The 15,707-nt window shown below is 36.8% G+C and overlaps 1 long non-coding RNA gene across 1 annotated transcript in view; it reads right to left on the bottom strand.

The window, feature by feature from the left end:
• LOC309631847 overlaps positions 1–15,707 on the bottom strand; it is a 410,290-nt gene that overhangs the window by 262,124 nt on the left and 132,459 nt on the right. The gene's annotated exons all lie outside the window — the stretch shown is intronic.

Here is a 15,707-nt window from a genome sequence, read left to right as displayed (position 1 = left end):
ACTTTGATCAGTGTGCTGTGGGGAGTGGAGAAAAGTGAACTAATAAAAGTTTGGAGTTGGGAGGGAACTTAGCACCACTGACAACAAATTGCTCTTACTGTTAAGGAAGACATGGCACAAAGAGGCTAATTAATAATATGGCGCTCCAGTTGCTTATCTTATAGCAAGTTTGACAAAAACACATATACGTGAAATACCAAAAGAGGGAGGTGATATTTCTTACTAGAGTACTTTTCAGGAAATATGATAGATGTTTCAATGAGTAAAGTGGTGCTAGAGCTATTCAAAAAATAGTTATAGGAATCTGAATTTTGCGATGTTCAATAGAGAACCTTTAAATGTTTTGACCCAGGGAAGTAATATGATGGGTGCCACATTTAATGGTATTAATAATTGTATTTGAGATGTTTGAAAAGGCATGATTTTAGAGTCAGAAATACCTGCTAAAATATCGTTGTATTCCATATATATAATGAGGATTTAGGCTAGAATGAAACTTTTAAAAGCATTTCTTTTTAAAGGAAGAGTATTATTAATCCAAGTCTAAGTAACCATGTAATTTTTATTTTATGTAACCAGAGAAGCAATGTAGTAGAAACAACATAGTGAAATATTTTTAAAAATTATCTGTGTCCTAGACATCTGAATAGATTTTCATTAATTTAGCCAGCAAGCCTTTAATCATCCTGCAACCTTTCCAACCTATGCTGAATTCAAAGCTCTTTTGCTCACTCTAATTCAGGAAAATTCCATATTTCTTCAGAAACTACACCCACTAACATTGGCAATTTGGGACATTTCAGAGCCTCATGGGATACTAAATATCATTGGTTTAATATATATAATTATAAGGAGCAATCACTTTATTTTTGAAGTGAGTTACAGATAATGAAAGTATACTAGGGTGACTACTTTACTTGGGAGGACAAATTCCCAGGATCTTAAGTAACATGATAGTGGGGGCAGTGTAGGCATCTGGTCCTCCATCATCATTTCTCAGTGCTAGCATCTGCTGGAGATGCATGAATGCCTCTCTGGTCCATGCCTCATCTGTTACTCTAGTTCCTTGTTTCTATGACAGGGACCTCTCAGCATATATTGCCACTGTTGACCACAAAGAAAAACCATTTCAGTACGGATACTTATCCCAGGAGGGATCCTAGGCAAAACTACACTGGACTCGGTGTGTCTTTGTGTGCTGAAATATTGATAATTATTTTGTGCCTCTTTTAGCCTCGAGAAGTTCTAAGCATTACATTTTGTAAGATATTGGCTGAAATAACTAGAAGGTCTAAACTCCTAACCCAGTGATCTAGTTAGTAGAAATAATTATGATTTCCATGTGAATATTTTGTATTCTTGTAAAACTTTAAAATTTTCAATTGGCTAAGCCACTTTTGTTCAGTTGTGATATACTCAGAAAAATCCAACCATCGATACAAGATGCCTAAAAGCAGAACTATAAAGGCAAAATTCTCAGAATCATATAGTAAGTTTAAGGGTCAAATATTAAGGTCATTTGGATCTCCCACTCCTTAGGATTTTCAACTCTTTTGGCCAAACAGCTTGAGTATTTGTTGCACTTGCTGTTGCCCTAGTCTGGCCTAGTTATTGCCTGACAGGTTAAATCTCTATCTATTCCACAAAATATTGTACCTAATTACTATGGAGCAGTATTCAATGTCAATCTCATGTGTGTGTGTAAATTTTCATTAAGACAGCACTACAGTAAAAAGAAAGCATACTTTTAAACTTCAACTCTTTTCTAAAGGCCTACTATGGATTCAGGCTCACAGGATTGTGGGAAGTGATATTTAATGAGTTTCCAGATGTGGGGGTGAATGGTGTGACTTGTTTGCAGTATCTCATCCTTAGTTGTAGAATTTGCCTCCAATGATCTATTTAAGAACCAGGCTAGTCTTATATTTTTTATAAAGTCATTCTCTAAGACCTATGCCTCATAAAAGGAGGAAAATTGTTCTATTGTATTGAAAAACAATACTGGCCTAGTACATGTCCTTTTTGCCTTTAAGAAACTGTGAATTAAAAAATAGTCAATAGCTTTTTTGACTGAAGACAACTTTACGCTTACAACCTATACTTTTAAAAAGTGGATCTTTAGAAAAAATAAAATCTTTTCAGGGAAAACTAAAGCATACTCATGCTCTGCAAAATTTTAAAAATATGTTATCAGGTTGTGATTGCTATTTTCTATTTGTCTTATTAATTTGCTTTAAGTGGCATAATTTTACTATCATCCTTTATAGTTAAGCCATTTTTATATGGTGAAATAAAAAGGTGGGCAATGAAAGGAGCAAAAGTAAGATTATGTTACAAAAAGTTAAATTAAAGAAGAAGAGATTTGTATTGGTAGGGTGATGGTAAAGTGAAATAAAATTCAACCACAGCATACAGGGAGCTAGATTAAATCTCGAATGCTTTGTGTTACGTGGGTAGAAAAGAGCAATCCCTCTGAATACTTGATAACGTCTGAATGGAGAGAGTGTTGCCACAGCAGTATCTGGGAAATACAATACAATCAGGGTATCTGAAGCCAGAATCTATTTATCTTAAATTACTCATTTTTCTGAGTAGGCCTATGATAATCCTGGTGGTGGATGCCAATGTCTTTTTATTCACGGCACAGATACAACTGGAGCTCTCCTAGATTGGTGAGAACCATACAATATGAAGGATTTCAGCTGTAACTCTTCTGTACGTTTATGGACTGCTTTTTTGATTTTTTGGCATTCTTTTGGCATTGAGACTCAGTCAATAATTGTTTCTAAAATGAGCACATTTAGAGCACGAGTGAGCACAATTAAGTCTATTTTACCTTTCTGCCTTCGGGAGAGTATAAACAGGGTGTTCTATATAGGAGGCGGCAACATTGTTTCTCCTTCGCTATTAAATTCTATAGTCAAGTTGGCGTTTCTATAACTGGAGTGAAAAAGACTCCACGAAGGTGCTGAGCTCTCTGGGTGTTGGGACTCTGCTGTCAGTGGGAGCTATAGGGCGAGGGGCACCATGTTGGCTATGATACAGCTAACTTCCTATGCCCATGTGACACCACATTACAGGCCAAGCAATTGAGCTTGCACTTTAATTCACTCTCTCTTCCAGAAAGTAGACCGGAGGAGTGGTCTGATTCTTTTAAAATAAATAAATAATAAATTTTTAAGAAGTAGAACTTATTTCCTAAGCTTTATCAGTTAAGTGTTGTATTATCAACTTGCCTGGGGTAGAAGGTAGGGTAGCAAAAAGACAGTGAAGCTTCTTTGCCCCCAAACTGAACGGTTTACCAGTGATTTAACAATCTTCTCACGCCTGCTTTCTCTCCAAAATACATGTGCAGATATACATGTTCATCAGGAGAAAGACTTTAGACATTGTGACTGCTAGCTGTAAGAGAGATCTAAAATTCAGTCAAATGTTGTGGAATATACGTATATGTAGGAATTGTGGTCCTAATGGAAAGAAAGAATCTAAAAATAATTCAGAACTGAATGAAGCAGTGTCTCAACATTGTTGGATTTAATTAAATTGCATAGTTAAGATGAAAGTTAATCTAACTTAAAAATTTGGGAAGGGTATGAGTAAATCTGGAATATGGGCTGTGTCACTTGCAATGTTTTGAACTGAACCCTCGCTAAGTTACAAAGTCTCTGTTATAGACTATGAATAGGTCTCAAGGTGACCCTTAATGGCACTGACCAAAATCCAGTCAGCAGCTTGGTTAAAATCTCCAACCAACATACAGCTTCAGTTGGCTGAGAAGGTAACCTCCAAACTATTTGTAGTGATATCCATTCCTTCATGGATAAAGAGCTTTTAACCTTGGAAGATTTATAATTTACAGTAGAAATATTTAGCATAGTTAAATGTTTAGCAGCAATATTTTTGTGTTAAGAAGAGATCTGTGCGTACTTGATATTTAAGGATTTCTAGTATGTAAGAGAATTTACCCCACCAAGTAACAGCCTAGCCTTTTGAGTCTATCTTAAAATGTGTAATAGAATAAATTATTTAGATGTTTTGATTGACTCACTTTAAGTTGAAATCTTAACAAGTTACATATAGTATTGGATCATTTAAGATTTTATATATGTATCTATAATCTATCCATCTATTTATCTACCTATCTATCCAGTTTGTCAGACAGACAATTTTTAAAGGGATAGCTTTTAAAACAAGAATTATTTTTAAAACTTGGACCAGTTAGCAATCAAAATCTTCTTATAAGTTACTATTAAAATATTTTAGACTAATAATTTGTAAATTGATCTAAAACTTAAGGGTGAGTTAGGCTTTTAAATTTGCACCTTGAATAAATTTAATATTAAGCTTTCAAACCAAAGGAAACCTAGGAATGGTCTTTTCTATGAATAAAATCTTCTCTCAAGGACACAGAAACACTCTTTATTGACAACATTGATTTGTCTTCTCCCTTATCAGAATGTGAAGAGATAGCAGTCAGTACTTTCAGTTAGTTCAGAGTGAATGCCTCCTGCCCAGGTGTCCTCAGCCTCTCAGCTGTGTTGCTTCTTCTAACAGTGGAAGGTTGCCATCATTAATAATGATGATTAGTGCCTCCTCTCAGAGACCAAGGTAAAGCAGTATAAACAAAACTGAGAAGTGGCTCATATGCGTTCTGGCCAGGTTTCCACTCCTTTATTATTTTATATGACCAGGTCATATACATTTCTTATAGAAAATTTGGAAAACAAAGAAAAGGAACAAGAAGATCATATTTACCTGAACATCACAATTCAAGAAATTAACAATTATGCATATTCTGTGATTCTCTTTTGCAGTTGCAGCTGTGTGTAGTTATGTGTTTAGTTTCACATATAATGAGTTTTACTTAACATACATCACTGATGTTGTTACACACACACACACACACACACACACACACACACACATACATACATTTTTCACCCCGTGTTATTATGGCTTTCTACTTTGCTTTTACCACTTAGTAACATATTATGAATGCCTTTTAGTGTTAATAAAACATAAATAAATACAAAAGTACATTAAAAGTATATTTTAAAAACCTGTGTAAAAGTATATAAAGGCATACACAATGTGTTACTAAAACATAAAGCAATAAAATTATGTTTAATGGCTACTTAGATTCCAATGTACAGATGCTTTTATTAACAAATCCTCTACTCTTGAGCATTTTAAATTGTCTAATTCTTTGTTAAAATAAGCAACACTAAATGAACATCTTTGAATCTTCATTTTTGTTAATTCATTTCATAATTTCATTAAGATAATTCCAGATGTGAAATATCTGGAGGAATGATTATATATTTTGTAAGAGTTTAGAATCATACTGTCAAGCTCCCCTCCAGAAATATGAACCAGTTACTGCCCAGCTATTTCTCTAAAGAGCCTTAGTTTCTTTTAGTTGAGAATGATATTTAGAAATTAGTATCTGGGCCCTAGGTCTACTAGTTGCTGTTGAAATGAAACTGATCCCAGGTCCTCCTCAGTGGACAGTTCACACACACACACACACACACACACACACACACACACACACTCACACTCACACTCACACTCTCTCTCTCTCTCTCTCTCTCTCCCTCCCCCTCCCTCCCCCTCCCCCTCTCCCTCTCCCTCCCTCCCTCTCTCTCTCTCTCTCTCAAATTGATATTTCTATATATATATATTGAAAACCATTTGTTCATGCTGATTGATACCTCCAATTCCAATTCATCACCACAGGATAGTGTTCTAGTTTTCTTTCCATATTTGTAACTCCTTTCTTTAACAGCAAGACGCCTGTTGCCTTCTCCCCATGTGATTACTTATTCACCACACTTGAACTCCATCCTTCCTTAACAAACTGCCCTCTGCTAACAAGTTAGCACTGCCCCACCCAGTGGCTTTGTGACTGAATTATCCATGAAGGGGAAGAAAGGAAAGGGAAAGGGTAAAGAGAAGATATTAGGGCCATTTTTTTCTGTTTAAAACCTTTTTTATTTGTAATTGTATTTATAAAAATAAACTTTTATTTTAGAATAGTTTTAGGTTTACAAAAAAATTGCAAATATGGTACAGAGAATTCTGGTTTACCCCACACCCATCTTACCTGTTGTTAAGATCTTACAATAGTATATTTGTCACAACTAATGAACTGACGTTGACAGATTTTTATCAGATATAGTCCATACATGATTAACATTTCTAGTAACATTTTTAAAGGGAAAAAATAATTATATTCCCGTGTTTTCAATTTACCCTTTATTTTCACTGCAATTTTCCCCACTGGACTCAATTGTTATTCAGATAGAGAGCACTGAAATTGCTGGTGTGGTAGGAATTCCTAGGAGATCATCCTCCTTATTTATAGATTTTCTCGGGGTTTGCTGCAGCAACCTGTTATCTGTAACCCAGCGTGCTTTTTTTTTTTTTTTTTTTTTACTAGACAGATAATCTTATGAGGTAAGGTCTGCAAAGTGCCTGGCACAGTGCCCAGGCCATGTTATTTATCAGGCACCAAGTACACAGCATTAGGGGGCTATGGGTTTTTCAGTGGCCTGCAAAAATAGGTTTGAGACCAAGAAAAAAAAAACTATTCCCTGGAAATTATGAAAAAAGGCAAACTCTAAATGAATAGATGTTTTATTAAATGTCTGTGAAGTATAACATTATTGTCAACTTCATGAGTTGTTAAATGTAGTATTCACAAAAATGTCATATTTGAAAACAATTTGTAGGCTAGATTTTCCACAAAATGATTGCTGAGAAATCAGAGCTTATTCTAGTTAAATGAACAACTCGTAGTCAATAATTTCAAAAGCAAAGTGATAATAGTAATTATGTCTAATATTTTTCCCAGCTGAAATTATTTTAATATGGGATCAGAGTGAATTTTATTATGCTTGTTAGAATACCTACGATGATCCTAAAAATTTCCCACCTAGCATGTAGTGAGTGACCAGCAAATGTTACTTCTCTTTCCTGCTCTTTCTCTATTTGAATGAATACTTTACACCATGGGAAATAATGACTTGATAATGTAGACAGTACACTCAGTGGCAAATTCCAACAGATTTGGCGATTTTAATTCGTTTTGAGGAATATAGTAGAAGTAGGATATAGTGAGAAGAAACCGAGACTTGTAGGCTGAAGTGTTGGCTGACTTTCTGCTCTACCACTTACTTGCTCCTAAATATCAGGGTGCTGCATGCTGTCTGACTTTCGATTGCATCATCTGTAAAATACTAATTGCACCTGTGTATCTACACTGAAGTAATGCTTCCGAAATCACTTAGTGAATGGTCAGGTCTATCAAAATGTTAAACGAAATTACTGATCATGATTCTTATTGTTGGTACCACTATGGTGTTTATTTAGATATATGTCAGAAACAATAAGGTTGACATAATCAGAACATTTTAGGCTCGTCCCATAGTTTTCAATGTCCGTTTTTACAAAGTACAGATTCTGTAAGTAAACAGCAGCAGGAGATATTAGGGTGCTTGACTGTATTCTCTCCATTGCCCATTGTAATTCCCTATGAAAGTACTTCCCCACTTTCTCTGTCTCCTTGATTTATTCTTGGTTCCAATGAAGAGTAGGATGCCTGACGCATTTTAGGACCATCACCCGATGATAGTTTTCATCAACTTCTACCTGCTGTATTAGATGATACACACTCATCTAGAATGCTTTCTCCTTACTGATTTGTCCCAGAGACACAACAATGCTTCGGCTATACACTTTCTCATAGGTTTTAGAAATCTATGAAGATGGAAAAAAATCTATTAAAATTTTCCCCCTGAACAATTATATGAAGAACATGAATTTTTAGGTAGCAAGTCATTATAAAAATCTATAAATTAAAAAAGGCCTATTCACCAATAAGTTTAGCAAAATTGTTCTAAGACTAAAAGAAATTACGATTTTCCTGTTTAATTGACAGCCTGGCATTTATCGAAGATTCCTCAAAATGGTTGATACCTATGTCTTGGGATCAACCATTTCTAAGCTCAAGAAACTGCTCCTGGTTTTGCTCAGGAAGTATAGTTTGTCTTGTTACGCTTTTTAAAAGTAACCTTTGAAGATCCTCTAGACATTTTTCATCAGTTTTCTGAACTTAGTGTCATTTTAAGTTGTAATGAAAGCTCTATCCCAAATGTTGTATGGAATAAATACTTTTATGCCACTTCTTTCTTTAGCAGTACAGGCATGACCTGAAATGAGAAAAGCTTTTCTTTTAGTTCCAAACTAACTTAAGAACTCTAAGGTGGACATGCAGATTCATAATTGGTGATACCTGTCGCAGGATAGAGGCAGTCCATACTTTATTCTATAATACATTCTTAACAAATATGTTTGAGAAATCAAATGTCTGAAAAACAAACAAAAAACTTGATTTTTTTGTAATGGAGCGGGTGTGGTGTTCCATTTTTGGAAAGCTAAAAATTAGCACTGTTTTGTTCAACGCCATCCCTGCAGGCAATCCAGTGGGTGGGTGTGAACCTTCACAGGCACAAGGGGAAGCAACAGCAGAATGGAATCCTGTCGGCTCCCTCCTAAAAACCAGAGATATCAATCTGTGAACCTCCCTCTCACAGAACTCCTGCTTCTGTCTGATCTCTTCCAGGGGGCCTTGATCAGCATGTTGGGTGGCTTTCAGTCTTTAAAATCTCCTAGCCTGGTTGCTCACAGTGTTCTGGAGTGCCGCTAAGGCAGAAGGGAGCGGGGCAGATAACCCACACTTGTGCATGGGGCCCTGGGGTGAGGAGACACCCCAGCTGCCCTCCACAGGAGCCTTCTCTTCTTAGTGCCCCTCTCATCGCCTGGAGTTGAATTAGGACTGAGGGGAAAGAAAGGGTTTGGAAGGAAAGGGGAGACTCAATGGCGTAAGGGGGTAATTCTAGCTGTGGATGATGAAAATGCATTAACAGACAACTTGAGGTGTCCTCTAGTGCTAGGAATCTGCCTAGGACTCCTCAGCATGGAAGAGAGAGCGGGACAGAAGAGAATGTGGCTCTTTTGTGGTGAACATGGTCACAAAGCATTTGGAGTGTTTCGCTTGGCCGGTGCTGCTACAAATAATAGTCTACAAATGCCACCGTCACATCATGAAGGCTGACCTCCCTTCCCTTGCCCAAATCTCCATGGGTTTCTCTAAATCACTCACAATCACTTCTAGTGGGAAATTCTGAATTTGGCCTCTGAAAGGTGGTTTAGGGCATGGATTTATAATACACAGAAGTATCTATTGTGTAAATGTCAAGAACGACCTTTGTAATGTGAGTTTACAAAGAAACTACAGTAAAACCATAATTCCCTGGTCACGATAAATCCTGGCCAACAAGTCCAGGTCCAGTGGGCATCGCTAAGTGTTCATACTAATCCCAAGACTGCAATTTGTATTTGTTGAAATCTTACTTCAAATGAAAGAATTAGTTTTAAATAATGACCAGATAAAAAGAATCTATTTGTGACTTAACTCAATATTCTTAGTTTTTCTGTGTTTTTGTTTTTGTATTTTTTCTAATAGATCTTTATTGGAGTATAATTGCTTCACAATACTGTGTTAGTTTCTGTTGCACAACAAAGTGATTCAGCCATATGCATACACATGTCCCCATATCCCCTCCCTTTGAGCCTCCCTCCCATCCTCCCTATCCCACCCCTCTAGGTCATCGCAAAGCACCGAGCCCATCTCCCTGTGCTATGCTGCTGCTTCCCACCAGCCAACTATTTTACATTCAGTAGTGTGTATATGTTGTTGCTCCTCTGACTTCGCCCCAGCTTCGCCCACCCCACCCCATGTCATCAAGTCCATTCTGTGTGTCTACCTCTTTATTCCTGCCCAGCAACTAGTTTCATCAGTACCATTTTTTTTTTAGATTCGATATATATGCATTAGCATACGGTATTTGTTTTACTCTTTCTGACTTACTTCACTCTGTATGACAGTCTCTAGGTCCATCCACCTCACTACAAATAACTCAATTTCATTTCTTTTTATGGTTGAGTAATATTCCATTGTATATATGTGCCACATCTTCTTTATCCATTCATCTGTCGATGGACACTTAGGTTGCTTCCATGTCCTGGCTATTGTAAATAGAGCTGCAATGAACATTGTGGTGCGTGTCTATTTTTGAATTATGGTTTTCTCAGGGTATATGCCCAGTAGTGGGATTGCTGGGTCATATGGTTGTTCTATTATTAGTTTTTCAAGGAACCTCCATATTGTTTTCAATAGTGGTTGCATCAGTTTACATTCCCACCAACAGTGCAGGAGGGTTCCCTTTTCACCACACCCTTTCCATCATTTATTGTTTCTAGCTTTTTTGATAATGGCCATTCTGACCGGTGTGAGGTGGTACCTCATTGTAGTTTTGATTTACATTTCTCTAATAATTAGTGATGTTGAGCATCTTTTCACATACCTCTTGGCCATCTGTATGTCTTCCTTGGTAAAATGTCTATTTAGGGCTTCCACCCATTTTTTAACTGGATTGTTTGTTTTTTTGATATTGAGCTCCATGAGCTGTTTGTATATTTTGGAGATGAATCCTTTGTCTGTTGTTTCATTTGCAAATATTTTCTCCTATTCTGAGGGTTGTCATTTTGTCATGTTTATGATTTCCTTTGCTGTGCAAAAGCTTTTAAGTTTAAGTCCCATTTGTTTATTTTTGTTTTTATTTCTGTTACTCTAGGAGGTGGGTCAAAACAGATCTTGCTGTGTTTTATGTCAAAGAGTGTTTTTACTATGTTTTCATCTAACAGTTTTATAGTGTCTGGTCTTACATTTAAGTCTTTAATCCATTTGGAGTTTATTTTTGTGTATGGTGTTAGGTAGAGTTCTAATTTCTTTCTTTTACATGTAGCTGTCCAGTTTTCCCAGCACCAGTTATTGAAGAGGCTGTCTTTTCTCCATTGTATGTTCTTGCCTCCTTTGTCATAAATTAGGTGACCATATGTGGGTGGGTTTATCTCTGGGCATTCTATCCTGTACCAGTGATCAATATTTCTGTTTTTGTGCCAGTACCATACTGTCTTGATTACTGTGGCATTGTGGTATAGTTTGAAGTCGGGGGGCCTGATTCCTCCAACTCTGTTTTTCTTTCTCAAGATTGCTTTGGCTGTTCGGGGTCTTTTGTGTTTCCTTACGAATTGTAAAAATTTTTGTTCAAATTCTGTGAAGAATGCCATTGGTAGTTTGATAGGGATTTCATTGAATCTGTAGATTGCTTTGGGTACTATAGTCATTTTCACAATGTTGATTCTTCCAATCCAAGAACATGGTATATTTCTCCATCTGTTTACATTATCTCTGATTTATTTCATCAGTGTTTTATAGTTTTCTGAGTACAAGTGTTTCGCCTCCTTAGGCAGGTTTATTCCTAGGTATTTTAACTTTTTGTTGCAATGGTAAATGGGAGTTTTTCCTTAATTTCTCTTTCTGATTTTTCGTTGTTGGTGTATAGGAATGCCAGAGACTTCTGTGCATTAATTTTGTATCCTGCAACTTTACCAAATTCATTGATTAGCTCTAGTAGTTTTCTGGTGGCATCTTTCGGATTTTCTATGTATAGTGTCATGTCATCTGCAAACAGTGACAGTTTTACTTCTTCTTTTCCGATTTGGATTCCTTTTACTTGTTTTTCTTCTCTGATTGCTGTAGCTAGGACTTCCAAAATTATGTTGAATAATAGTGGTGAGAGTGGAATTCCTTTCCTTTTCCTGATCTTAGTGAAAGTGCTTTCAGTTTTTCACCATTGAGTGTGAAATCAATGCTTGGTGTGGGTTTGTCATATATGGCCTTTATTATGTTGAGGTAGATTCCCTCTATGCCCATTTTCTGGAGAGTTTTTATCATAAATCGGTGTTGAATTTTTTCAAAAGCTTTTTCTGCATCTATTGAGATGATCATATAATTTTTATTCCATAATTTGTTAATGTGGTGTATCACATTGATTGATTTGCATATATTGAAGAATCTTTGCTCCCTGACATAAATCCCACTTGATCATAGTGTATGATCCATTTAATGTGCTCTTGGATTCTGTTTGCTAGTATTTTGTTCAGGATTTTTGCATCTATGTTCATCAGTGATATTGATCTGTAATTTTCCTTTTTTGTGATATCTTTTTCTGGTTTTGGTATCAGGGTTATGGTGGCTTTGTAGAATGAATTTGTGGGTGTTTCTCCCTCTGCAATTTTTTTGAAGAGTTTGAGAAGGAACAGTGTTAGCTCTCCTCTAAGTGTTTGATAGAATTCACCTGTGAAGCCATCTGGTCCTGGACTTTTGATTGTTGGAAGATTTTTAATTACAGTTTCAATTTCATTACTTGTGATAGGTCTGTTTATATTTTCTAATTCTTCCTGTTAAGTCGTGGAAAATTGTACCTTTCCAAGAATTTGTCCATTTCTTTGTGGTTGTCCATTTTATTGGCATATAGTTGTTTGTAGTAATCTTTTATACTTCTTTGTATATCTGCAGTGTCAGTTGTGATTTCTCCTTTTTCATTTCTAATTTTATTGATTTGCATCCTCTCCCTTTTTTTCTTGGTGAGTCTAGCTAAGGGTTTATCAATTTTGTTTATCCTCTCAAAGAACTAGCTTTTAGTTTTATTGACTTTGGTATTGTTTTCTTCATTTCTATTTCATTTATTTCTGCTCTGATCTTTATGATTTCTTTCCTTCTACTGACTTTGGGTTTTCTTTGTTCTTCTTTCTCTAGTTGTTTTAAGTGTAGGGTTAGATTGTTTATTTGAGATTTTTCTTGTTTCTTGAGGTGAGATTTTATTGCTATAAACTTCCTTCTTAGAACTGCTTTTGCTATGTCCCATAGGTTTTGGGAAGTTGTGTTTTCATTGTCATTTGTTTCTATGTATTTTTTATTTTTTCTTTGATTTCTTCACTAATCTCTTGGTTATTTACTAAGGCACTGTTTAGACTCCATGTATTTGTGTTTTTTACAGTTTTTTTCCTGTAATTGATTTCCAGTCTCATAGCGTTTTGGTCAGAAAAGATGCTTGATACAATTTCAATTTTCTTAAATTTTCCAAGGCTTGATTTGTGACCCAAGATGTGATCTCTCCTGGAGAATGTTCCATGTGCACTTGAGAAGAAAGTATATTCTGCCACTTTTGGGTGGAATGTTCTATAAATATCAATTAGATCTATCTGGTCTATTGTGTCATTTAAAGCTTGTGTTTCCTTATTTATATTCTGTTTGGTTGATCTGTCCATTGGTGTAAGTGGGGTGTTAAAGTCCCCTACTATTGTGTTACTGTCGATTTCTCCTTTCATGGTTGTTAGCATTTGCCTTATGTATTGAGGTGCTCCTATGTTGGGTGCATAAACATTTATAATTGTTATGTCCTCTTCTTGGATTGATCCTTTGCTCATTATGTAGTGTCCTACCTTATCTCTTGTAACAGTCTTTATTTTAAAGTCTATTTTATCTGATGTGGGTATTGCTACCCAGCTTTCTTTTGATTTCCATTTGCATGGAATATCTTTTTCCATCCCTTCACTTTCAGTCTGTATGTATCCCTAGGCCTGAAGTGGGTCTCTTGTAGATAGCATATATATGGGTCTTGTTTTTATATCCATTCAGCCATCTGTGTCTTTTGATTGGGGCATTTAATCCATTTACATTTAAGGTTATTATCAATATTTATGTTCCTATTACCATTTTGTTAATTGTTTTGGGTTTGTTTTTGTGGGTCTTTTTCTTCTCTTGTGTTTCCTGCTTAAAGAAGTTCCTTTAGCATTTGTTGTAAAGCTGGTTTGGTGGTGTTGAATTCTCTTAACTTTTGCTTGTCTGAAAAGCTTTTTACTTCTCCATCGAATTTGAATGAGATTCTTGCTGGGTAGAGTAATCTTGGTTGTAGGTTTTTCTCTTTCATCACTTTAAGTATATCCTGCCACTCCCTTCTGGCATGCAGAGTTTCCACTGAAATATCAGCTTATAACCTTATGGGGATTCCTTTGTATGTTATTTTTTATTTTTCCCTTGGTGCTTTTAATATTTTTTCCTTGAATTTAATTTTTGTTATTTTGATTAATATGTGTCTTGGTGTGTTTTTCCTAGGGTTTATCCTGTGTGGGACTCTCTGTGCTTCCTGGACTTGGGTGACTATTTCCTTTCCCATGTTAGGGAAGTTTTCCACTGTAATCTCTTCAAATATTTTCTCAGACCCTTTCTTTCCCTCTTCTTCTTCTGGGACCCCTATAATTCGAATGTTGGTGTGTTTAGTGTTGTCCAAGAGGTCTCTGAGATTGTCTTCAGTTCTTTTTATTCTATTTTTCTTTATTCTGCTCCTCGGCAGTTATTTCCACCATTTTATCTTCCAACTCAATTATTCGTTCTTCTGCCTCCGTTATTTGGTTTTTTTTTCTTTCTAGTGTATTTTTCATTTCAGTTATTGTATTGTTCATCTCTGTTTGTTCTTTAGTTCTTCTAGATCTTTGTTAAACATTTCTTATATTTTCTCAACCCGTGCTTCCATTCTATTTCCGAGATTCTGGATCATCTTTACTATCATCACTCTGAATTCTTTTTCGGGTAGAGTGCCTATTTCCTCTTCATTTATTTGGTCTTGTAGGTTTTTACCTTGCTCCTTCATCTGTAACATATTTTTTTGCCATCTCTTTTTTTTTTTTTTATAAGTGGGATTGTGTTCCTTTTTACTGGTTGTTCGCCCTGAGGCTTCCAGTGCTGGAGTTTGTATGCTATTGAATAGAGCTGGGTCTTGGTGCTGAGGTGAGGACCTCTGTGAGACCTCACTCCGATGAATATTCCCTGGGGTCTGAGGTTCTCTGTTAGTTCAGTGGTTTGATCTTGGAGCTCCCACCACAGGAGCTTCCTCCCAACCCTGGGCTCACGAACCAAGATCCTGCAAGCCGTGTGGGGTGAAAAAAAAAAAAAAAGAGAACAGTAGCAAAGTAAAAAATACAATTAGACTAGGAAAGTAACAGATATGTTAGAAAGAATGTAAAAATAAAAATATAGATGAATCAACAACCGGAAGGTACATCAGTAACACAAAAGTGAAAAAAGAGGAGGAGGGGAAAGAAAAAAAAAGGGGAGGGGGAAGGCCTTGGCTGTGGAGGGCAGGGCCTAAGCAAGGGTGAGGTTTGGGCATTGGGCAGGACCAATGCTTAGGACCCTCAGGGCTGGAAAAGGCCCTGGGGGCTGTGGGGGTGGGGTGGGGCTTAGGCTCAAGGAACAGAAGCAGCCCAGGCGTGCCCCCCACCCCTGGTCTCAGAGGGCAGGGGACCTCACCTGGGAGCCCAGCAGGCTTCCTGGGCTCGAGTGGGCAGGGCAAATGCCCTCCTCTCCTCTCCTGCTCCTCTGGTCTGGGGTCTGGGAGGGCCCCTCCCGCCTGCCTCTCCTCATCTCCCCTGCCTCCCTCCTATGCCCCCAGGACCAGTGTGGTCTGGGGAGGGGGGCCTTGGATGGCAGGGGACCGGCCTGGGAGCTCAGCAGGCTCCTCGTCATTTTTCTGTTTTTCTGTTGTCTGTTTTTTGTTTTGAACAACCATAAACAGCGTTCATAAATCTGCGTTTCCAACACAGATTTATTTTAAATTTTGAAATATGTCTCTTGTATATGAACATGGGAATGAGGAAAAGATAGTATTGCCAAAGCAATATTAGCAAGTATTGTGAAGGGGTAGGAGCTTCAAACACAGTGACAATTACTTAGTAGT

Source organism: Balaenoptera borealis, assembly GCF_965194805.1.
Source record: "Balaenoptera borealis genome assembly, chromosome: 7".
In the NCBI taxonomy this organism is placed as follows: domain Eukaryota; kingdom Metazoa; phylum Chordata; class Mammalia; order Artiodactyla; family Balaenopteridae; genus Balaenoptera; species Balaenoptera borealis.
Note: the sequence above shows the minus strand (reverse complement) of the source record. Positions and strands in the feature narration are given on the sequence as shown.